Raw genomic sequence first — 22,842 nt, 5'->3', positions numbered from 1 at the left:
TTAATATGGTTTTGGACTATAAAAGGTGTACTCAGACCACGCAAGGGCGAGGAAGGGTGTAGACTTGTAGCCTGTCCCTCGGCCCACCAGCTGGTGGACTGCACCGCTGGCTGGTGAATAAAGAAGGTGCCCTCTCCTGCTTTAAGATGGACTCGGTGATTTATTGCAGTCTTGCCTTAACCTCTGCAAGTACCAGTAGCACTGAGCCCTATAACACTGGTTTTCCCTCTGCACCTGCATCCCTACGCTTGAGTTATTTTATTAATTAGAGGTTAACAGCGATAATACTGAAATAGAGCAGTTTTAGCAACGTGCAGTAATGCGGTTATCGGCTTCTTTACTTTATGTTTGGGACCATTTCCAGTAGAATGAGGGTAAAGTGAGCATAGCACTGAGATACCTGGACAGTCAAGCTCATAACCTAGGACACCTGCTAAGGGACCAATGGGCAGGTAGTGCATGCATCATGGCTATCCTGGACAAAGGACAGGTCACCTCCTGGCAGGACAGAGCGGGACGAGATGGGATTCATTGTGCTGCTCCGATTTGTGTGCAATGTGAAAATTGTGAGGTGTTGATTTCCGAAATTGTCTTTGGGATATTCGCAGGTGGAAGATGACCGTGGATGACCGTAAAACCGGGAAAGCAGAACTGCACAGAGGGTAGGTCTGCCCTGGCCGTGTTTGCCTGCTGGAGTGGTTATCCTGTTAGCAATGTGGAGAATGGATTAGTGAAAGAGGGGGGAGGCCGGTGTCTGCTTGGGGGAGCAGAGAAGACACTGAGAGTCCTGTGTGCCTGGGAGTGAGGGGGGGGGATGATACACTGAATGAAGAAATTGGAAAGAAAAAGTCTATGTGTACATTTGGAGGGTCAAATTAACAGTACTTAGTAACCAATTGTATTTGGAGTTTACTGACTTGCAAATCCATTAAGAACCAGTTATCAGAAGATTGAATCTCTCCTCCTTTCTTAGCGTGGGCCAAAGAAATGATCACGAGAGGGACAGCATCTTTGGTGAAGGGGGTGGACATGATGGGATGAGTTAGGTCTGGGGTAGAATGAATTTGAGAGGTCAGGAGCTGGCGTGGCTGACTGCTGACTGAGCTGCCAGCCTGAGATGCGTGCTCCTAGGGTCGCGGGGCGTAAGGGCCAAGAAGGGAAGACATCTGGGGGTTCACAATGCCTGCACAAGCCTGTGTTGTCTGTATGCTGGTCCAGAAAGAGGGGGCTCAAGTTTGCACCAAGACCAATAATGTGGGCACGCTGGCGTCAGAAGTGGGAAGGTCTAGCAGCTGCCTCCACTCTTCTCGCTTATTGGTAATGCTTCTGCTTGGAATTAGGAGCCCATTTAAGCCAGGGGTCTCATGGGGCTAAATGTGCTGTGTTGCTCACATGGTTCATTTTCCTTTTCGCAAATCATGATGATTAAAATATTGTAGAACGAGTCCTGAAATAATCTCACGGACTCATAATGTAGTGTATCGGTCTCATAAGGAAATACAAGAGTCAAAGCAAAACAAATATCCAGGTAGGCTGGACCCTGACTAGTGGTAAACTCAGAATGCAGACAAAGGTCTGTATGTAGGTGCAAGACGTCGCTCTGCCTGTTTGAAAGGCCACTGTCTGCATCCCGAGACTCCTGGCCCCAGCTCCGAGTCTCCAGGGTCCCATCTCTTCCTTGTCTTCCCTTCCTGGTTTAAGGACAAGTCACCACCATCTGTCACTAGAGGGTCAATTCTACTGCATTTACATATAGACATCCTTCCCCTGGTGATCCAAACTGGCCCCAGTGAGGACTGACTCTGAATAGGCAAATATCCAGGTGACTACAGATCCTATCTTCCAGGACAGCCCCAACATCTGAAATCTCCCTCCCACTGACCATTGTCCACATTTTGTAATTAACACAGACTCTTGTGTTTTCCAGAAATGGAGTTTATTTGACTTTTAAGACTTAGACCCATCAGCGACTTCAGAAATCATTGCTGGAAAGTCCTACTTACTTTTAAGTAATGGTGATGGGAAGTCCTGCTCACAGCACTTGTAAATCATAAAGTAATTGTAGACACATCCAGCAACGTGCCCTGGCTATGCCATTCATTATCGCAGGGACATTAATCATAGCAATTAATCATGATTAGTTATTATTAGCACACTATTAATTAATAGCAAGTAGTCGTTTGTAGTGGAGCTAGATGACTAGGTTTTTTTTTTTTTTAAACATGTCACCTTTCTTTTAATAAGATTTTTAAACATTCAGCGTCAAGGAACATACAAAGTTTTTCAAAGCATAAAATTGATTGTCTTCTAAGTGATGTTGAAGACATTTCCTAAAGAGGACTATTTAAAAAGTAGAATGTCAAGCCAGATGTGGTGGCACACACACCTGGATTCCCAGACACTTGGGAGGCCAAGGCAGGAGGACTGCAGATTCAAGGCCAGCCTCAGTAATTTAGTGAGGCTTTGTCTCAAAATAAAAAGTAAGATGGGCTAAGGCTATAGCTCTGTGGTAGAGCACCCCTGGGTTCCATCCTTGGTAACTAATGGTGATAATAAGAATCCCCAGTACCTAATAATAATAATAATAATAATAATAATAAGTAAAAGAGGCCGTTACTATGTACCACGAGTGTCCATAGCTACAGTGAAATGACTTGCTGGGGTCACCAGCCCCACTTAACAGCTGGACACCTCTGCGTGTTCCGTGGAATTCACAGTACAAAACACGTTTTCATCACGTTATCAGGTCTGCCAGTTTGACCCACAGATCTGTCTCAAGTCATGACCATGAGGGTTTTGGACATGTCAATAATCAGATCAAATCTTTCTACAATACATGTATGCATCAGAATATCACAATGTATACCATAAAGACATACAATTGTTGTCATCCAAAGATTCATTCATTATGTTACAAAGGTAAATGCAAAATTAAATTTCAAAAACTCATAAGCCAGGTGCCGGGGTGGCTTGTATCCTCTCAGCTACTGGGGAGGCTGAGGCAGGAAGCTTGCTCCAGTCAGTAGTCGGAGGCCAGCCTGACCTATATAGCAAGACCCTGTCTCTTAAAGAAAAAGAAGTAAATTGCAGACATGGTTACACAGTGAAATAAAATAGTCTTTAAAACTATGTGAAGCCAAGAGTAAAAGAATAACCTCTACCAATATTTTTTAAATTAATTATTTGTTCCTGAATTGTTTATCACTTATTAAATTAATGGGGAAACTATTTATATTGAAAAACATGAGGAAGGATGTACTCTAGTAAAATTAAGATATTACTTGCATTTTGGTAAATGGATGGAGTTGGAGAATATCATGCTAAGTGAAGTAAGCCAATCCCCCCCAAAAACAAAGTCTGAATGTTCTCCCTGATAAGTGGATGCTGATTCATAATGGGGGGGACCTGGGAAAAATGAAAGAATTTTGATGGGGCACAGGAGAGGGAGGGGTAGGGAGGGGACATAGGGGTAGGAAAGATGGTGGAATGAGATGGACATCATCACCCTAGGTACATGTGTGACTGCACGTATGGTGTGGCACTACATCATATACTACCGTAAAAATACAAAGTTGTGCTACAATTGTGTACAATGCATCAAAATGCCTTCTGCTGTCATATATACCTAATTAAAACAAGTTTAAAAATGAAAGTAGAATTAAATAATTCTCAAAAATAAATTTCAATTAAAGATTACTATTTTTTAAAAAAAGGAAAGAAAGACCTGATAATTAGAATATCTAAATGCATTAAAGAAATTTATCACTTCCTGTTTCCATTAAAATGCGCCCATTAGTTTTATGAATGGTTTCCTATTCTAGTCAGTATTCTGAGCAGGTTTTTATTTTTCAAGCATGCAAAATTGAATATGCTGGAATTTGATTCATATTATCTCTTGATTTCACCCTAGTGATTTCTCTTATTAGACTAAATAAATATGCATATTGTTTATACTAAGTGGCAAACAGTAATTTCAGTTTGGAATGACAAAGCGATGTTTGCTCCCTATCATCTGTATTTAAATAAATGCACTAATAAAGCATGCTTACATTAAAAAAAGACTTTACTTGCATTTTTGAAATAAAAGTAAAAAATACACTATCAGGTGATGTATGTTTGTGTATACACACAAACACACACACACACATATACATATATATTTCTGACACATTGCAATACTAACAGCACCAATTAGTAGAAAAGATGAAGAAAAAATATAAGGATTTTGCAAATATTTTCTAGGAAGCTATTGAAAAATAAAAATACATTAATAAATTGAGCTTAAAGTAATGAAAAGGCAGTTTGGGGGGTTTTGTTTTGTGTTTTTATTTATTTGCTTTTTTCTGGTGAGCTTTGTGTGGTGATAGGTGAAGTGACGGCTACACAGAAATGTGAGACAGGAAAGGGAGGAAAGCAACAGATACGTTTGAGATATTTCCCTGTTTGTCTGTGACCATGGTTGCTTGTCCCATGACTTTGGAGCTGTGGAGAGGCAGAACATCATGGTGGGATGTGGGTGGTGGAGCAAAGCTGTGACTTCATAGTGGCCAGGAAACAGAGAGAAAGGGGCCAAGGTTCTAATATTATCTTCAAGGACATGCCCCCATTGACCTTGTCTCCTTCCACCAGGCCCCGCCCCCAATGACCTAGCCTCCTTCCACCAGGCCCCGCCCCCAATGACCTAGCCTCCTTCCACCAAGCCCCAAACATTTCAAGTGGTACCACAGCCTGGCAACCAAGTCTTCAACAAGTCAGCTTTCAGGGGACAATTACTTAAATCACAATACAAGCCCAGACAGAAAAGAAAACACAATGAATTAAAAATAAGAAAACTTTATGAGTACTTCGCTCCACCTCCTGTCTCCTCTGTGCTCCATCAGCCTCATGTCCTCCACTACACATAACTAATTTCACTAGTTTCTTGCAAACAGAAACAGGCGCTACCCTCTTTCCGTATCCCTATATAAAGACCAGACATTTGTGCAGATGCACATTATTAATAGTGTGGCTTCCTGTAGTTGGTTCAGCCAACCCTGCTAAAAGACACTGGAGTTGTTCCCAATTATTGGTAAACTTACTTAGACTTGGTCACATTGTTGTCACTGGAGGAGGGTCCAAGGCATTCCCCAAGAGGGGAACTAGGCACAAGCAGAGACTTATTTGGGAAAGTAAGGATCACACACTTGAAAGAAAATGGACCTTGCAGGCTGTCTGCAGAGCGCAGAGCACCCTTTGCTGTGGAGTGTTCAGATCTATACTGGGCAGGAGCCCGAGGTTGGGCTGGAGGTGGAGTCAGGGTGGAGTTATGGAAACGCCCTTGCACCAGCCCCTGCCTCAAGCTCCTTTCTGACAAGCAGAAGGGGATTTCGGAAGTCAAAGCTTTTCCTGTGTATCTAGAACAGAAGAGATCCATCTGCGTAGCCTATGGTAGCTTTATGCCCTGGACATATGGAAAAGCCTTGATTTAATGTAGGACTATCATCGCTGAACCCGCAGCAGTATTTAGGCATCTGTCCGTTCTCCCCCAACCGCAGAAATGATTGGAAAAATGAAAACACAAACAAAGCCCAGCTAATCCATCAAGTTTGACAATGAGTTTGTTATTAATAAATGCCTTTGATGGTGTCTAATCCGGGCCAGCTGTTTAGAAACGATCGGGGTACGAAGCGTGCAAGTCTGCATTGGTCCCCAAGTAAAGTGTCTTGTGGATGATGCGTCCATTTCTCTCACTCCTATTTTTAGACATGAATATATTGAACACGTTAACACATTTCAATCCAGCCCAGCCAAATTTGGAAGCGGGAAGCAGCGACACACCACACTTATGTGTTCAAGTCTTGAGTTAGTTACTCATTTGCACTTAATTGCCCATTGTGAGATCTGAGATGAGGTGCACAGTCCTGGACATGTGCAGTCCCAGGATAGTCCTCCCTGGACACCCCAGGACGGGTGTACATGTTGTGTATAACGCAAGCTGTTCCCGTGCAAGCCGCTCCCATCTGATCTCGGGGTACCCTGTGCTATTGGTTATTGAACGTCTGAGGTCCCTGTTGTCTGTGAGTCCAAAAATCAACAAATATTTGGCAGAATAAGCGTCCTGAGGCTAAAATAGCTGAATGGGTGAACTCCTCTACAAGAACAGCTGGTCTGAAGTTTAACCCGATCAGGGAAGATGATCATGATTGTCCATAAAAACTGACTTGGTAGCTACCGTAGAATGGAGATGTGAGACTAAAAACCATACCCCTGTCCAGAATGGGACATAACAGGATTTAGGAGCCCTCAGTTTGGAGAAGGAAGGCTCCTCAGCCTGGGATTGTCCCAAATGAACGTCTAGGTCTGTGGGAGCCACAGCCTTGTATCACCCTGGGCAGGGCCAGGCTGGCCCAGACTCAAACAAACAGCAGATGAAATGTGTGCTCACTCTACGGCCCCGTTAATCTGCTTTCCAAAATTAAGAATATCAGATAAAGATGACTGATATTCTAACGCTTCTCTAACTGCTTCGGGTTGTTTACACCCAGTGCCTACAGTCCTCAAAGTGCAGAGTCTTTAACAATATGGAAAATTGGGTCACGTGCTGTTGTGAAATAATGAATGAGCCCCGAACCTTCTAAGAGCAGATGCCACGCCGGGCCCAGGTTCAGTCGCTCACGTTTCTTTATCTTTAGGATTTTAGGGACCCTTTCAGAGTTAAAGGGAGCCAAAACTGGCAACGTGGAAGGCATTATCATGCATACACGTCACGTCTCTCTGTTAGGATGAATCAGGTACCATTTGTCGTCACTATTCGGTGGCGAAGACAGACCCCAGCAGGTTCTCATTACTTGAAGGCTGGGACATGGAGGACCCAGGGTTGGGTTCAAGCAGATGTGCGTGCCCCTCAGTTTTCCCCTTGACTGAAAACCTGACTCCTGTTTCTTTGGTTCCCTGGGGCCCGGGGTTCCTCATCTGCCCAGTGAACCCACGTGGGCTTTCAGATAAATGTATCTTTATCTGACCTGGAATTTATTATTTCTAATCGAGGGGTTTTTTCCTGCCTCAATATGTCTGAAGCAGTATCCAGGACACTCACAGGGGTATAACACCTACAAAGCTGGACCCTGGAGTTCCCAGGGAGCACGGGGAGCTCTGAGGGGGGACCTGTGGCCGACTCCTGTGTCCCACAACAGGCCCGGGGCTGTTCCCAGTCGGGTCACTCCGTGGCCCTGCAGAAGCTGAGTGCACTGCAGCTCCGTCCACCCAGGCCGACGTGGCCAGCACAGGCCGAGGAGGCAGCTCCCCTGAGCTGACCTTCCTGGGGAGGGTGGGTCAATGTCTGTCCCTCCCTGTTCCTCCATGGGACAGTTCTAAAGTGTTGGTCATCCTCCATGTCCTGACCTGCTTGTGTTCACTTTATGGAATTCACTCCTGAGTTTGCAACATTGATTCACTGTGGAATTCACAGTTGCAGATTTCAGTATCGTTATATTTCAGTGACAATGTTACCTTTTTTAAAAAAAAGAAAAAGAAAGAAAGACAAGGTTCCTCGAGTGGTCACTAGTGAATTCAGATAAGAGGCTGATGAATGGCGTCCTGCATTTGATAGTTTCCATCCGTTCTCAGACCCTCGTGGCCTATGATGGGCTGTGACGATCTGACTTCCCTACCTGGGTGCCCATCCAAGACGCATCCGGTGCTCACTCACGAGAGACCCTAGTCTCAAGATGCTCACGATATGAGTGAGACTTTACTTAATTCCACGTACACTTCTGAACTATAACCTGGGTTGAAAAATATAGATTTTAATGTTTGAATCATCAATGCCTTGACCAAGAATCAGGTGATTTGATTTTATGTGTGCACACACAGCGTATATAAAGTAGTATTTATATGAACTGACTGCCTCCACGAGACCCCTAAAGCACAAGAAGTCAAATCAAGAATCCATAAATGGGATAGCATCAAGCTATAAAGCTTCTTCACGGCAAAGAGAATAATCAGGAACATCAAGAGAGAGCCTGCGGCATGGGAGAAAATCTTTGCCGCCTGCACCTCAGATGGAGCACTAATCTTTAGGATATAAAATGAACTCAAAAAAACTTAACATCAAAAAAATAAATAAATAAGCCAATCAATAAAAGGGGTAAGGAACTGAACAGACACTTCAGAAAAGAAGAAATACAATCAATCAACAAATGTGTGAAGAATGTTTTAACATCTCTTCCGATTACAGAAACGCAAATTAAAACTACACTGAGATTTCATCTCACTCCAGTCAGGTGGTGATTATCAAGAATACAAGCAACGATAAATATTGGCAAGGATGTGGGGGAAAAGGCACACTCATACGTTGCTGGTGGGACTGAAAATTGGTGCAACCACTCTGGAAAGCAGGATGCAGATTCCTCAGAAAATTTGGAATGGAACCACCATCTGGCCCGGCTATCCCACTCCTCCGTTTATACCCAAAGGACTTAAAATCAGCACTCTACAGCGACACAGCTACATCAATGTTTATAGCAGCTCAGTTCACAATAGCTGAACTATGAAACCAACCTAGGTGCCCTTCAATAGATAACGGATAAAGAAAATGTGGTATATATATATATAAATATTTGTGGAATAAACAGTTAAACACAAGAAGCCCACAATTTCCCCCTCTGCACCCTCCCACACCCCAAGATAAAGACTGGGAGGGAAAGTTCCGGTTCTCCTTTGTTCTCTCCGTGTGCACGAATTGGGCAACAGGGTTAAAATTCCATGTATGAGCAAATATCCAACTGGGATGTGTTCCTAAAGACTCTGTGTGACAAGTCGGCTTAGTGGTGGGGCCTCGCCCAGGAGCGAGCAGCCCCTCTGATGTGCACCCACTCTCTGCCAGCCCCTGCCGGCCAACCTGCCCGGCTGCTTGCAAGCATATGGCCCAGAGTCGTTGCAGAAACCATGATAAGAGACCCCGGGAGGGCATTTCTGGGAGAGATTAACCGCTGGGTAAGGAACATTCCTGCGCCCTGTGGCAAGAGCCTCCTGGGATTCACTTGGTTTTAAACAAACGGAAAAATCTTGTGGTTGGGTCAATGGAGGGTGAGTTAGAGAAGAGGAATCAGTATAAACACCATGAAATGCATATTGACTGAGACTCATTCAGTCACGATTCATAACACTCAATTTTGCTTTATTTATGTTGGCGTGCCCTTAGCGTATTTGGTCACAACAAGCGTCTCTGCTCCAGAGTCTTCTGTGATGTCTTCCTTTGCTTTTTCAACCAGAGAGTGGACCAAGTGCATTTGAATGTTCCTTTCCCCCATAAAGTGATGTAACCCAGTAGTAAACACTCCCACCTCAACCGAGCCCAGGAGAGGAACCCACAAGGACTGATTTTGTAAATCCTCTGGGTGTCAGGCGATGGAACCAGACAACTACATGGGATTTCCCCCAATAAGCCATGGGGATTGTTCGTTTTAGGTCAGGAGAACCCAGCTGTATGTGCTTAAAACAGAAGTGATTTGTTTTGAGATAGTTAGATGATAGGTAGATAGACAGAGATGATAGATAGAAGATAGGTAGATAGATGATAGATATAGGTGATAGAATAGATCGGTTGAAAGGATAGATGGATGAGAGCATAGATAGCTACCTAGATATTTAGATGGATGGATGGATGGATATTCAGATATTTGCGGTATTTATATTTTGTGGAATTTATATATGGAGGTTCACATATAAAATTCTTGACAAGGCATAGATTTCATTCTTATCCTTTTATCTCCCTGTGCATGAATATGTCTTTGATTTGGCATGTTCTTGTTCTCTGTTATACCCAAATTGTGCAACCTGCAAACTCACCATGACCAAGGTCCCCAGGAAGTCAGGAATATGTCAACCAAGGGCTGTCACTTTTTTCTCCCACTTTCTCACAGCCGCCCGGTCCCTCCTGCAGTACACTTGGAGACTTAGACACTTTGTCCTATCGGATGTCATACTCTTCTACATGCCTGAGATCACATTGGTGAATTGAAAAGTGTATTATGAAAAAAAACCTTACCTCGGGCCGTCTAGGGCGCAGTTTGTGTATTTGTCCCTTGGACATGTAAGCCTCTCACTTTGAGGACATAGGAAAGATGCCGGCCGGTGCAGCCCGAGGTGTGAAATGACTTACCTTTAAGAGAGAAAAGAAGCTCTGGAAATAGGGTCTTTGGTGGTAGCAAATGTCTTCATGATTAATTCTCCGTAATGAGGACGTAAACACATGTGGCACTTACTAGATGCTGTGGGTGGGTAGGAAAGTACCTCCCGGGAAACTTTGATTCAGGGCAGACTCCATCCAGAGACCCGCAGCTCTGACTTTGGACACTACCATCAACCCCTGGAGGAGAGTGAAGGGGCGCTGGGTTTTCAGCCAGGAAATGAGGATTCCGGTAATGGCTGTGCCCCCCAGGAAAGTCACGGGACCTACCTGCAGCTCAGGTGGACCCTCAGTGGAAGGAGTCACCTGCTTAGATGATGAGCCACACCTGCTCCTCAGGTTTCAGTGGCCCGGGTCATTCCATAGCAAACGTCCCCTCCTCAGAGAAGCCTTCCTGTATCCCAGGCCTTGTGACAGTGATATGACCCCCAGTGGACCCCTTGGTTTCCCCCATAGGGCATCTTTCACATCCAGAGATGGCTAAGGGACGTGCACCCGTCCATGCCCGACACCCACAGGCCACGGAAGGTGCAGAGTGAGCGGATCCTAGCCAAGGGTTCGCTTGCCTTATACTCGGGTCCTCACGCAGGACGCAGGGCTCCGCCGTCACCCCAGAGCCTCTGCCGTTGGGGAAGATGGAGCATCACTAAAAGAACAGGCCAGATTGGGGCACTGACCTTCGCAGCCATGACCTCCTTGGTGTGTGAGGACGGTGCAGATGGACCCCAATCCCGGAGCAGACCAGAGCAGAACTTCCAGGACCTCAACGACGGACCCAGGGCCCAGTCGCTTCCCATGAGTCGATGTTGCAGCTCTGCACTTCACTATCTGCAGCTGTCGGGCTTCTTTGGTGCAGAAGGACCATGTGACACAGTAAGACAACGTCTCCAGGGCAGGGTCTTGCTGCTCAGAGTGTGCACTGGCAGCCCCGGGGGCTCTTATTAGAAATGCAGAGCCTTGGGCTTTGCCCAGACTGAACCACTGGATCCACATCTGCATGCCAACACCTTCCCCGTGAGTCTCTTTGTATTTTTGTGGGTGTTCTAGACACACACACACACACACACACTAAGGCGATACTTGTCCGAGGCAAACGTCCTGTCGAGTCTTTAGGTCACAGCGACATTAAGCCAACTACAACACTGGGATTCCAACAGGCGCTGGGTCTACTTCTTCTTCCAAAACGGCAAACAAAAAGAAGGGACTTATCCCAGTTCAGATTTCAGGTCTACAGTGACATCCCAGTCAGCTTTCCAGCACTGTAACACAATACCTGAGATAAACATAAAAAGCAAAGATTTATTTTCGCTCACAGTTTTGAAGTTCTCAGTCCATGACTGGCTGCCTCTCTTTGCTTTGGGCCTGCGATGAGGTGGCACCTCAGGGCAGAGACATATGGTGGAACTAAACCACTCACCTCATTTCAAAGAAGCTGAGGAGAGAAAGGAGGGGACCCAGGTCCCACAATACCCAATAGAACACACTCCCAGTGACTGAAGTCCTCTCACTAAGCCCCACAAGTTCTACCTGCTAATAAAACTATCCTGAGAACCAAGCCTTTGATACATAGACCTTAGGGGATATTCAGGACCCAAATTATAGCAAATGCTTGTATGTCTTCGCATAAGACATATCCCAGATAATATTTGAATTGTCCTTGTATTTTTAAAGTAGTTGTTTTTCCTGAAATTTAATTTGATATCTTCTATTTTATCTTGGAATCCCACCTGGCTCTGAGCTCTTGACGTAGTACCCAGGCAAGATCGAATGTTCAATAGATTTTTTTTTATTATTTGTCCTAATTAGGTGTACATGACAATGGAAGGTATTTTGACATATATGGAGTATAAGGTCTCATACTTCTGGTTGTACGTGATGTAGAATTACTTTGCTTGTGTAATCATATACGCACATAGTAAAGTCCAATTCATTCTACTATCTTTCCTATTCCCATTCCCTCTCCCTTCCCTTCCTTCCCCTTTTTCTAACCCAAAGTACTTCTGTTATTCCCTAGCTCCCCCTTATTGTGAATTAACATCCACACATCAGAGAAAACATTTGGCCTTTGGCTATTTCATTTAGTTTGATATTCTCCAGTTCCATCCATTTACCAGCAAAAGCCATAATTTTGTTCTTCTTTATGACTGAGTAATATTCCATTGTGTATATGTACCACATTTTCTTTATCCATCTGTTGAAAGGCACCTGGGTTGGTTCCACAGTTTAGCTCTTGTGAATTGAGCTGCTATAAACATTGATGTGGCTGTGTCCCTGTAGTGTGCTCATTTCGAGTCCTCTGGGTATTTGTTGAGGGGTGGGATAGCTGGGTCACATGGTGGTTCCATTCCAAGTTCCCTGAGGAATCTCCATCCTGCTTTCCAGAGTGATGAAAAAGGACATCCCTGTCCTGTTCCAGTTTTTAGAGGGTATGCTTTCAATTTTTCTCCATTTGGAATGATGTTGGCCTCAGGTTTAGCAAATATACCTTTTACAACATCAATTTTAACATTTGTGTTACATGAATTGTTACATTCTTAACATTCGTGTCACCGTTTTACATCTCTGGCAGAGGGCTAAATATGTGAGGTACATAAAGGGAGATGATATGCAGAGAAAAACACACTGAGCAGTGAGAAATCAGAACCTACCCGCTTTTAACCAACTTGGGAGGTGGTTGGGAGTAGCCAATAAAAGAGCCGCATAAGTAAATGAGGTACTTGGCTGAAAGAAGGTGGGGAGATGCCCTCAGGGAAGTTCCTCTGTGCCTTTGAGCTCCCTGAAGAGTCAAACCTCCTTAAGATCGGGAGATGTGTGCAGGTGACTGGTGGAGATCAAACTGGCTCATGAAGTGTTCCGTGTATTCTGAGCTGACAGGTGCAATTGTTTTCTGTTGAAAACCAAAGAGGGCAATGATGTGTACTTGCTTCTTCAAAATTTGAAACACAACCTAGCACCCACTGGCCTGAGTGATGCACGCCTGTGACCCCAGAGGCTCCAGTGGCTAAGGCAGGAGGATCGCAAGTTCAAAGCCCGCCTCAGCAACTTAGGGAGAGCCCGTCTCAAAATACAAATGGACTAGGGAGGTGGCTCTGGGGTTGAGTGCGTCTGGTTTCCATCTCTGGTACCAAAAAAAACAAAAATGCATGAGAATAATCTAACCAAGGAGGGGAAGACACCTCTACAATGAAGATGATAACAGTAAATAAAGAAACTGAAGAATTTAGAAGATGGAAACACCTCCTGTGTTCTTGGATAGGCAGAATCAATATTATCAAGATGGCCATCCTACCTAAATGACCTACAGATTCAATGCCATCCCCTTCAAAATACCAATAATATTCTTCACAGAACTAGGGGGAAAAAAAGCAGTCCTAAAATTTATATGGAAGAATAAAAGACCCAGAATGGGTTTAAGAATACCTTTTTTATACATATTTATATTTTTATTATTTATTATTTATTTATTTACTTACTTACTTACTTACTTATTTAAATACTGGCCATCTCATCCCTAAATTTAATATGATAATTTGTATCTCATTTTGATCGCAGCTGGGGTCTATATGATTCATACAAAACTGACATAAAATTAACGTAAATCCTGTTTCCTTTGAGTCTCAGCTAAGCACTGATTATAAGCCCGTGTGTTAGGAGGGTAGAGTGTTACAATACGTAATTAGCAAGCCCACTTACCAAGAGGGAGGAGGTGGCATGTTGATATAAAATATTGCCGTACTTAGCACTATAATTTGATCTTCTGTCCGACTTTATTCTGTTAGAATCCGTCACTGGTCTTGAAGAGAATGACTAACGGCCATTCATCAAGCTGTGAAAATAATAAAATTATGCTTACAAGCAGGAGCTACTACTTTTCCCCCATTTTTTCATGTTTTTTTTTCTTTTTTTTTTTTTTTGGCACTAGGATTGGACCCAGGGCCTCCTGCATGCTGAGCAAGCACTGTACCCCTGAACTGCACCCCCAGCCCCCTAGAACTCTTTCTTAACTTTACGGACCGTCAGGAGCTCACACCCCATTTAGTCGAACAGAATCAGGCTTCAAGACCCACCCGCATCCCTTAACAGGCTGTTTGTCTCTGGGTCTGCTGTTCAACATCACTTACATTCCACGTCCTCCTCATCTGTGAAATGGCCCTGAAATTAGCTACACCGGTCATTCCGGAGCTCACAGGTGCATGCGGATCTGACCCCTGCAGACGTGGACACCATCAGCTACATGAGTTGTCAGCTCGGTGTGTGCTGGTTTGGGTGGCTCAGTCTAGTTCTATTTCTTGACACATAACATTTGTCTTCACCCCATTTTCATAGCTGGCTACTCCAAGTCTCTGAATGAACCCAAGTTGATAAACATGTAGTTTAATTAATGACTACGTACACTTAAGTTCTGATGGACTGAATTCCAATTCATAACCACCTTCCTGCAGAGTTCACTCTCATGGTGTAGGCTGGTAACTATTCCCCCCCCCCAATCCTTGATATCTGTTATGGCCCATTTTTATGGGTCTTACAGTGCGGGAGTTGAGTGAGAGTATTCTATCGATAAAACTCACTTTTAAAAAGCCTTTCGTTTTAATTTTGGTTGGGGTTTTGGATAACCAGTTCTAGTTAAATTTTCTCTTTGTAAGTCTTTCACATTTATGATAAATCCAAGATTAATAAGTCTGATAATCATTTGCATAAGCATTAAAGTGCACTCAAACATCTATGCAAATAAACTACCCGAAAGGCTTTCAAAGAGGAGAGAAATCAAACAAGCTTCTCAGGTCATTGCATTAGTCCACCCTTACCTGCACTTTGGCTTTCCACAGTTTCAATTAGCCACCATCAATGGAAGTCCAAAAATATTAAATGGACAATTCCAGATAAAAGTAATTCATAACATAAAATGTATGCATCTTGAATAGCATGATAAAATTTTGTGTGCTGTTCCCCTCTGTACATCATTGGAGGTGACTCATTCCTTTATCAAGTGTATCCGTGTAGTATATGCTACCTGCCTGTTAGTTATTTAATAGCCTTCTCAGTTATCAAATTGGTGGTTGTGATATCCCAGTATTTATCTTCAAGCAACCTTTATTTGACTTACCCGAAACATAAGAGTACTGATGATGGCCATTTCAATATACCAAGCGGAAGCTATTACTTTATCCTTTAAGTAAAGAGATAAAAGGTCTCAACCTTATAGAGAAAAAATTTAAAAAAAATATGCTGAGGTTCCTAAGACCTTTGGTAAGAACAAATCTACCCCTGAAATCATAGAGAAGGAAAAGAAATTTGGCCTGGCTTTTCTGTCTCACCTCAAATTACAAGTTATGCCCACAGTGCATAGCATATGCTTAAAGATGTCATGTCTAGGGTAAAAACTCCAAAAATGGCATATTTGGAGTTCAGTATTTTCTGCAATTGAAGGCATCCACAGGATATCTTGGGTTGGAGGCTGACTAAGTCTTTTATTTTCTTAAAATGCAAAGAAATCTCCAGGTAAATGATTCTTTAATAGATTGAAATTTATGCATAGATTATGCATAGATTAGTATTTAAAAATTAGAGGACGCTCTTTCTTATTGATAATTGGGGGAACAAATTTCTTAATAGTATCAGATAACTATCAAAGGTATTCATAGTGACTCTTAAATATTAATTCAGTGTACTTCAATACACATTTAATAGATGCTAACGTACTATGCACTCTGCGAGATTTTGAGTTTATATTTTGAGATTTTTGAGTTATAAAGATCAATAAGACACTGACTGTGGACTCCAAAATGTGAAAAATGTGGCCATCGGTAAGAAGGTAAGATGGTGACTGATAGAACAGGTTGATCAGGGGAACAAAGCCACTTGAGGGGGACCTCAGCCTTGAAGCCGGTCTCCCCAAATCCTCCAGCCTGAGGTCTAGGGTAACCACCGGGACCAGCCCACCTGGACCTGCAGATAGACCTCAACAGCAGGAGAGAAGTAGAGGGCTGAGAACTGGACAGCACCACCTGGGTTCTCCTTATCATATATGTCTCTATAAAGAAGGTGGAAGGCTCAGGCGTACAAGTTGCAGGCATCAGTGTTAATGGAATGCAAGCAATTATCTTCTGATACATTGGGTCTTAAAATACCTAATAACTTCACTGAGTAGTAAAGCCCTAATAATTTCCCATTCCTTCTCTATAAAATTTCACAGCATGAATAAACCATCTCTGTGGCTCAAGGACCCCTGTAATGTATCTGCATATTTCAGCATGACCCAAGGACCCAAGCATAAGTGACTTTGTCCTTAAATTTAGGAAAGTCCACAAATGAGTCAGGCTAATGAGAGAACACATGTTTAAGTGTAGATTGGGTGAATCCTGGAAGAGATTGTTAATAGATTGGGCTTCCAAGCATTTGAAAGGGAAATTGGGCTAATTTATCTCTAATAGATCTTTGTAGCCTGAAATGATTTGTCAGTGGTTCAAGTACTATGAAGAATTACAAAGAGGTATCATACAGGCTCTCAAGAACTTACATGGTCTTTTTAAAATGTTGCTTCTGTTCACCCTTGAGTCTTAAAAAAAATACAGGAGAGCACACTCAAATGTCTTACATGCAACCACATCAACAGAGATCAAAGGTATCAGTGGGGAAGCTCTCAAGAAAAAATAGTGTCGGGTAAGAGACAGAGGGGTGAGGGTTATATTTTTTGTTTGTTTTAAATAAAAAAAAATGTTATAGAATGATTCTTATTTGATAAAACTGACAGTAATATAGTTATCTGTTAATATCCAAAATATTCTCCTAACAGCAAGTTAAAGCAGTCAACATGTCTACTCACAGTCTCCATGAGGCCGGAGTTTGCAGATGACCTAGCTGGGCCACTGAGGCCCAAGTCTTTGAGGCAGTGGAAATCGTGTTGTCCACTGGGGTTTTAGCCTCTGAAGGCTCTGTGGTGCTGGAGGATCTGGGGCTCTGGCAAGATAACTCACTAATGTAGACGCTGGCCTGAGGTTGCCGTTCTTCATGACATGAGTCTCTTACGGGGCTGTTTGAGCCTCCTCCCAACATGGCCGCTACGTCCTCCCAAGTGAGTTACCCAGGAGAATGCAAGAGGAAAACCAAAATGTCTTTTGTGATATTTGGAAGTCATATGCCTTCATTTTTCTTAACTAGTCTTTTGCTTCTGCAAGTGAGCCCGACTTGGAATATATGTCATATATGATCATAAAGAATATATTAGATGGGCTTACACAAGCAGAAGCTGGATAGTTCCACGGTGGCTGTCTACAGCCTGGAGAGGTGGAGGAACCAGTCCAAGAAGCTGGTGCTACAGAACAGAGGGACCAATCAGGCAGCCCCAGCCCAGGACTGAAGACTCAGAAACCACTGAGAGAGTCACTGGTCAGAGTCCCCTTTGGAAGAGGACTCTGATTTTAATAATAAAAATTGATCAAAAATTAATAAATGTTAAAAAAGAATTGAAGCAGAAAAAAATATGCTATGTGCATACATGAATTTATCGCAAACTATCCCATGACTGTGTATAAATATTATCCACCCATAAAAACTTCATAAAGCAAATTTTGAATAAATTTGAAAAAAAAAAGAATTTCAGCTGACTTCTAAGCTGCTGGCTGTAATATTCTGGGAATAAGAAGTACACAAAGTAATTGTATACGTTTGAAAGGTAATAACGTCTCTGTCCTGGCTAAAACCTCACCAGTAAAGTGCATGGGATAAAGAAGTTTGGAGGTGGCCACGTGCCGTATTAACTCGACCTTGGACTTAGGGTGTTCACGTCATTCACATTACCTCTGACTTATTTAAGCACCTTTTTCAAAGCCTGAAGGTCAAACTTGGTGTCAACCAACTTGAGTTTTACAAATATGTTATAACCTAAGTTTTTTACTGATTTTTTAAAAAGTAATGACAGCAGAATGCATTACAATCCTTATTACACATACACAGCACAGTTTTTCATATCTCTGGTTGTAGATAAAGTATGTTGACATCAATTCATGTCTTCATACAAGGACTTTGGATAATGATGTCCGTCACATTCCACCATCCTTGCTAATCCCCCCAAACCCTCCATGTTACCTTCAAAATAAATTCAAAATGGATTAAACCAGTGTTGTCCAATAGACTGAGGATTGCAGATAAAGTCCACTCATGTGTTATATATTTCCTAGGAGAAATCAATGGAAACAATCATCGTAGCACATGTTACAGCCACAACGCTATGGTTTTAGTGTGTGCCCTCCCGATTCCAGGTATTGGAACTTAATAGCCAGTGTAAAGGTAGAGAAGGGGAAGCCCTTACAAAGTCATCAGGTCATTGGGGCTCCTGACTCACAAATAGAGTTAAGGCCTTGAGGCTAGGAAGTCTTAAGGCTGAGTGGCTACATCACCTTGACTCCTATAAGTGCCTCAGGCTGCTTCTTGGCATGGTGGAATACCAGAAGGGCCAGTGGGCATAAGCAGAATAAATAAAAGGGGAACAAACCCCCATGGTAAATAACCCATCCCCTTGGAAAGGCATCAATCTATTCCTGAGATTCTGCCTGTGTTACAGCTTTCAGTTACTGTGACAAAATGCCAGAGATAATCAACTTAAAAGGAAAACATCTTTGTTTTGGCTCATAGTTTCAGAGGTTTTGGCCCATGGATATTTGGCCTTTTTGATTTGGGCCTGTGGAAACACAGTACTGCACTAAGGCCCACCTGTCACTACTGTCATATTGAGGAATTAAATTTCCAACCCATGAGTTTTTGGAGGTTATGTTCAAACCATAGCAGAGCTCAAATAGACTGAGATACCCAGTGTATCTAAAATATCATGATGTCAATGTGTAATCAATATAATGTAATTAATATAATAATGCAGACTAAGTCTGCAATCCAGTGTGTGTTTTACACTTAGAGCACATCTCGATTGAGCCAACCACATCTCAGGTGTTCAGTAGGCACGTGAAGTTAGTGGCTGTGGAATTGGAAAATGAACATCATTGACTGGATTTACAGAAACAAAAAGTAAATTCCAACAATATAGCTCTCATCACACCAGACCTGACTCAGGAGCTTGATCAAACCAGGTCACTGGGGATCCATCACTGTCTCGATGAAGCAGGCTTAAACCACAGACTCCAACCTGTAGCTCCTGGGTGCACCGGGCTGCCCACTGACGTAACCCGACAACACATGCCCAGTTCCAGCTTCAAGTCCTCACTGCAGCCATGGGAAGTGTCTCTCATAGCTCACAGCTGGAGAAAGCGTTTGGGGCCTCTTGTTCTCCCAGTAGGCAAAGTGCTAGAGATGTAGCTCAGAGGTAAGGTCCCCCTGGGTTCAATCCCCACTACCAAAAAAAAAAAAAAAAAAAAGACTATCATTGGATTTGGTGGGTCTCATAAATTTATTTGAATAGAATTTCCACTTCTGAAAGAGGCCAAAATAAAAATAACACGATTCTTTACAAAAAAAAAAAAAAAGATTAATTTGTACTCCATGGTGTACTATAATTGAACCACCTCTTAAAATTATTCCTCCATATGGTAAAAGACAAGATGGGAAATTTTTTTTTAATGAAGTAATGTGCTAAGTTTGAAAAATTATCGGTGGTATTTTTCTCTGCCGAAACCTGATGTTGATGTTATAACCACATTTGTGCAAGTTTCGAAAGAAAACGTATTTCTAGAACCCCTGACTGCATATTTTAGCAGCTTCCACAGAGCCCTTGAGGGTTGAGAGGAAGGCTGTCATACTGAGGTCCAGAGAGGACAGACCACTTTCCCTTGAGCGTGTAACATGAATCCCCACGCAGGGCTTTCTCAGGGTAAATCCCTCCAAAGATGTACCTAGTGAGTGAGTCGGTCAGTTTTCTGATACTGTGACAAATTACCTAGGATAACCAACTTGTAAGAAGGACAGTTTTGGTTTGGCTTACAGTTTTGGAGGTTTTGGTCCATAGTCCATTGGGGTGATGCTTTCAGGGCTAGAGTGAGCTAGCACATCACGGCAGGGAAGGAGTATTCACCTTAATGGGATGCCTCATTGGTTTGAGGTTCAGCTTGAGAGCCAGAGGCATGAATAATGGACTTCGCCCCCTCAGTCAATTCCAGCATCCCAACTTCTTCCTAGAGGAACATTTCTCTAAGAGTGATTTTTTTAAAAAACCACCTCTGAGGAGCAGAACTAAATCCTCCTCTTGCTTGCCACCCCGTGGTCCGTGGGCCTCAATTTACAGAATGGGAAAACATGCCCTTGAAACTTTCCCAGGCAGAACCCAAAGAGCTCCCCCCAAAAAGATGAGGCTCGAGGCCAGATGGGGCGGAGGGAAAGTGTTAGAGTGGTGCTATTCCTATGGCCAACTGAAATGACATGTTGGCATGTTCCTGGTTCTATTTAAAGTCAGTCTTTTTAAGAAGCCCATCTGCTTCCAAGTAGATTTCCCACCGCCTGGCCAGCGCGCGCCTGAGGTTCCCACCCTGAGTCACGCAACCCCGTAAGGGAATGGAAGTTTCAGAAGGCCCTTGTGAAGCAGCGAGCAAGTCTCTGGAGTAGCTGTCATAGTAACTGAAAGGGCTTTGTGCAGCATCCCCGTGGAATCTGTTGAACAGCCAAGAGCTACTGAAACAACAGTGATGGGCCCATTCGGATGGGTCTGGGAAGAAAGAGGGTACGGACTTCTCATGGGTACTGACTTCTCATGGGTACTGAGTTCTCATGGGTACTGACTTCTCATGGGTACTGAGTTCTCATGGGTGCTGACTTCTCATGAATACTGAGTTCTCATCAGTGCTGACTTCTCATGGGTACTGTCTTCTTGTGAATAATGAGTTCTCATGGGTACTGACTTCTCATGAATACTGAGTTCTCATGGGTGCTCACTTCTCATGAGTACTGTCTTCTAATGAGTACTGATTTATCTGAGTACTGACTTATCATGGGTACTGTCTTCTTGTGAATACTGAGTTCTCATGGGTATTGACTTCTTATGAATACTGAATTCTCATGGGTGCTGACTTCTCATGGGTACTGTCTTCTAATGAGTACTGACTTCTCTGAGTACTGACTTCTCACAGGTACTGTCTTCTTGTGAATACTGAGTTCTCATGGGTACTGACTTCTCATGAATACTGAGTTCTCATGGGTGCGAACTTCTCTTAGGTACTGTCTTCTAATGAGTACTGACTTCTCATGGGTACGTCTTCTTGTGAATACGAGTTCTCATGGGTACTGACTTCTCATGGGTACTGTCTTCTAATGAGTACTAACTTCTCTGAGTACTGACTTCTCATGGGTACTGTCTTCTTGTGAATACTGAGTTCTCATGGGTATTGACTTCTTATGAATACTGAATTCTCATGGGTGCTGACTTCTCATGGGTACTGTCTTCTAATGAGTACTGACTTCTCTGAGTACTGACTTCTCACAGGTACTGTCTTCTTGTGAATACTGAGTTCTCATGGGTACTGACTTCTCATGAATACTGAGTTCTCATGGGTGCGAACTTCTCTTAGGTACTGTCTTCTAATGAGTACTGACTTCTCATGGGTACGTCTTCTTGTGAATACGAGTTCTCATGGGTACTGACTTCTCATGGGTACTGTCTTCTAATGAGTACTAACTTCTCTGAGTACTGACTTCTCATGGGTACTGTCTTCTTGTGAATACTGAGTTCTCATGGGTACTAATTTCTCATGAATACTGACTTCTCATGGGTACTGTCTTCTAAAGGTACTGACTTTCATGAGTACTGTCTTCTCATGGGTACTGTTTCTTATGAATACCGAGTTGTCATGGGTACTGGCTTCTCATGAGTACTGATTTCTCATGACTCATGGGTACTGTCTTCTTGTGAATACTGAGTTCTCATGGGTACTGACTTCTCATGAGTACTAATTTCTCATGGGTACTATCTTCTAATCGGTACTGACTTCTCATGAGTACTGACTTCTCATGGGTACTGTCTTCTAAAGGTACTGACTTTCATGAGTACTGTCTTCTCATGGGTACTGTTTCTTATGAATACCGAGTTGTCATGGGTACTGACTTCTCATGAGTACTGATTTCTCATGGGTGCTTTCTTCTCATGGGTACTGTGAATACTGAGTTCTCATAGGTACTGACTTCTCATGAGTACTGACTTCTCATGGGTGCTTTCTTCTCATGAGTACTATCTTCTCATGGGTACTGACTTCTCATGGGTGCTGACTTCTCATGGGTACTGATTTCTAATGGGTACTGACTTCTCATTTCTGGTGCTAACGAAAGCTACTGTTTCTCACCTTCTTAGCCTCCTCCGGAGATGTTCTTAATCCATGAAGAGTAGCTCCCTGCTACTCTGATCTGCTACGTCTGATCCATTCCCGAGTCTCCCTCCACTCATCCTGTGTTCTTCATTCCCAAAGCCAGTGGTCCTGGGTCTGCAGTGTTAAGAGACCAAAGGGACTGACCTCAAATGGTTCTGGGAAGACTGGCTACTTCTAAGCAGCCGCGGCTGCCAGGCGGAAAGGCAGAAGTCCGCCAGGGCATTGACCACAAGCCCTTGTGTGCAGCAGAACAGGTGCTGGATACTGCTCATCAAGCCCAGGAATGCAGCAATCCATAGCAGGTGTGAAGTCCGGTCCCTCTGTCCACGTCCGTCCTCTTGCTGCGTGGGTATCCATCCACACCGAAGCAGAATTCAG

The 22,842-nt window shown here is 43.3% G+C and overlaps 1 long non-coding RNA gene across 2 annotated transcripts in view; it reads left to right on the top strand.

Annotated features, from left to right (window-relative positions):
- The window catches only part of LOC124092057 (uncharacterized), a 317,813-nt gene that overhangs the window by 204,407 nt on the left and 90,564 nt on the right, over window positions 1-22,842 (top strand). For both annotated transcript variants that reach the window (XR_009226700.1, XR_009226699.1), the window contains one exon: window positions 609-662. This is a non-coding gene — a long non-coding RNA (uncharacterized LOC124092057). The remainder of the gene's footprint in view (window positions 1-608; window positions 663-22,842) is intronic.

The sequence above is a fragment of the Marmota monax genome, unplaced genomic scaffold (genome assembly GCF_021218885.2).
Source record: "Marmota monax isolate L192 unplaced genomic scaffold, Marmota_monax_Labrador192_F-V1.1 WCK01_AAM20220418_F8-fsc00168, whole genome shotgun sequence".
NCBI lineage: Eukaryota > Metazoa > Chordata > Mammalia > Rodentia > Sciuridae > Marmota > Marmota monax.
This window is presented reverse-complemented; position numbering and strand designations above follow the sequence as displayed.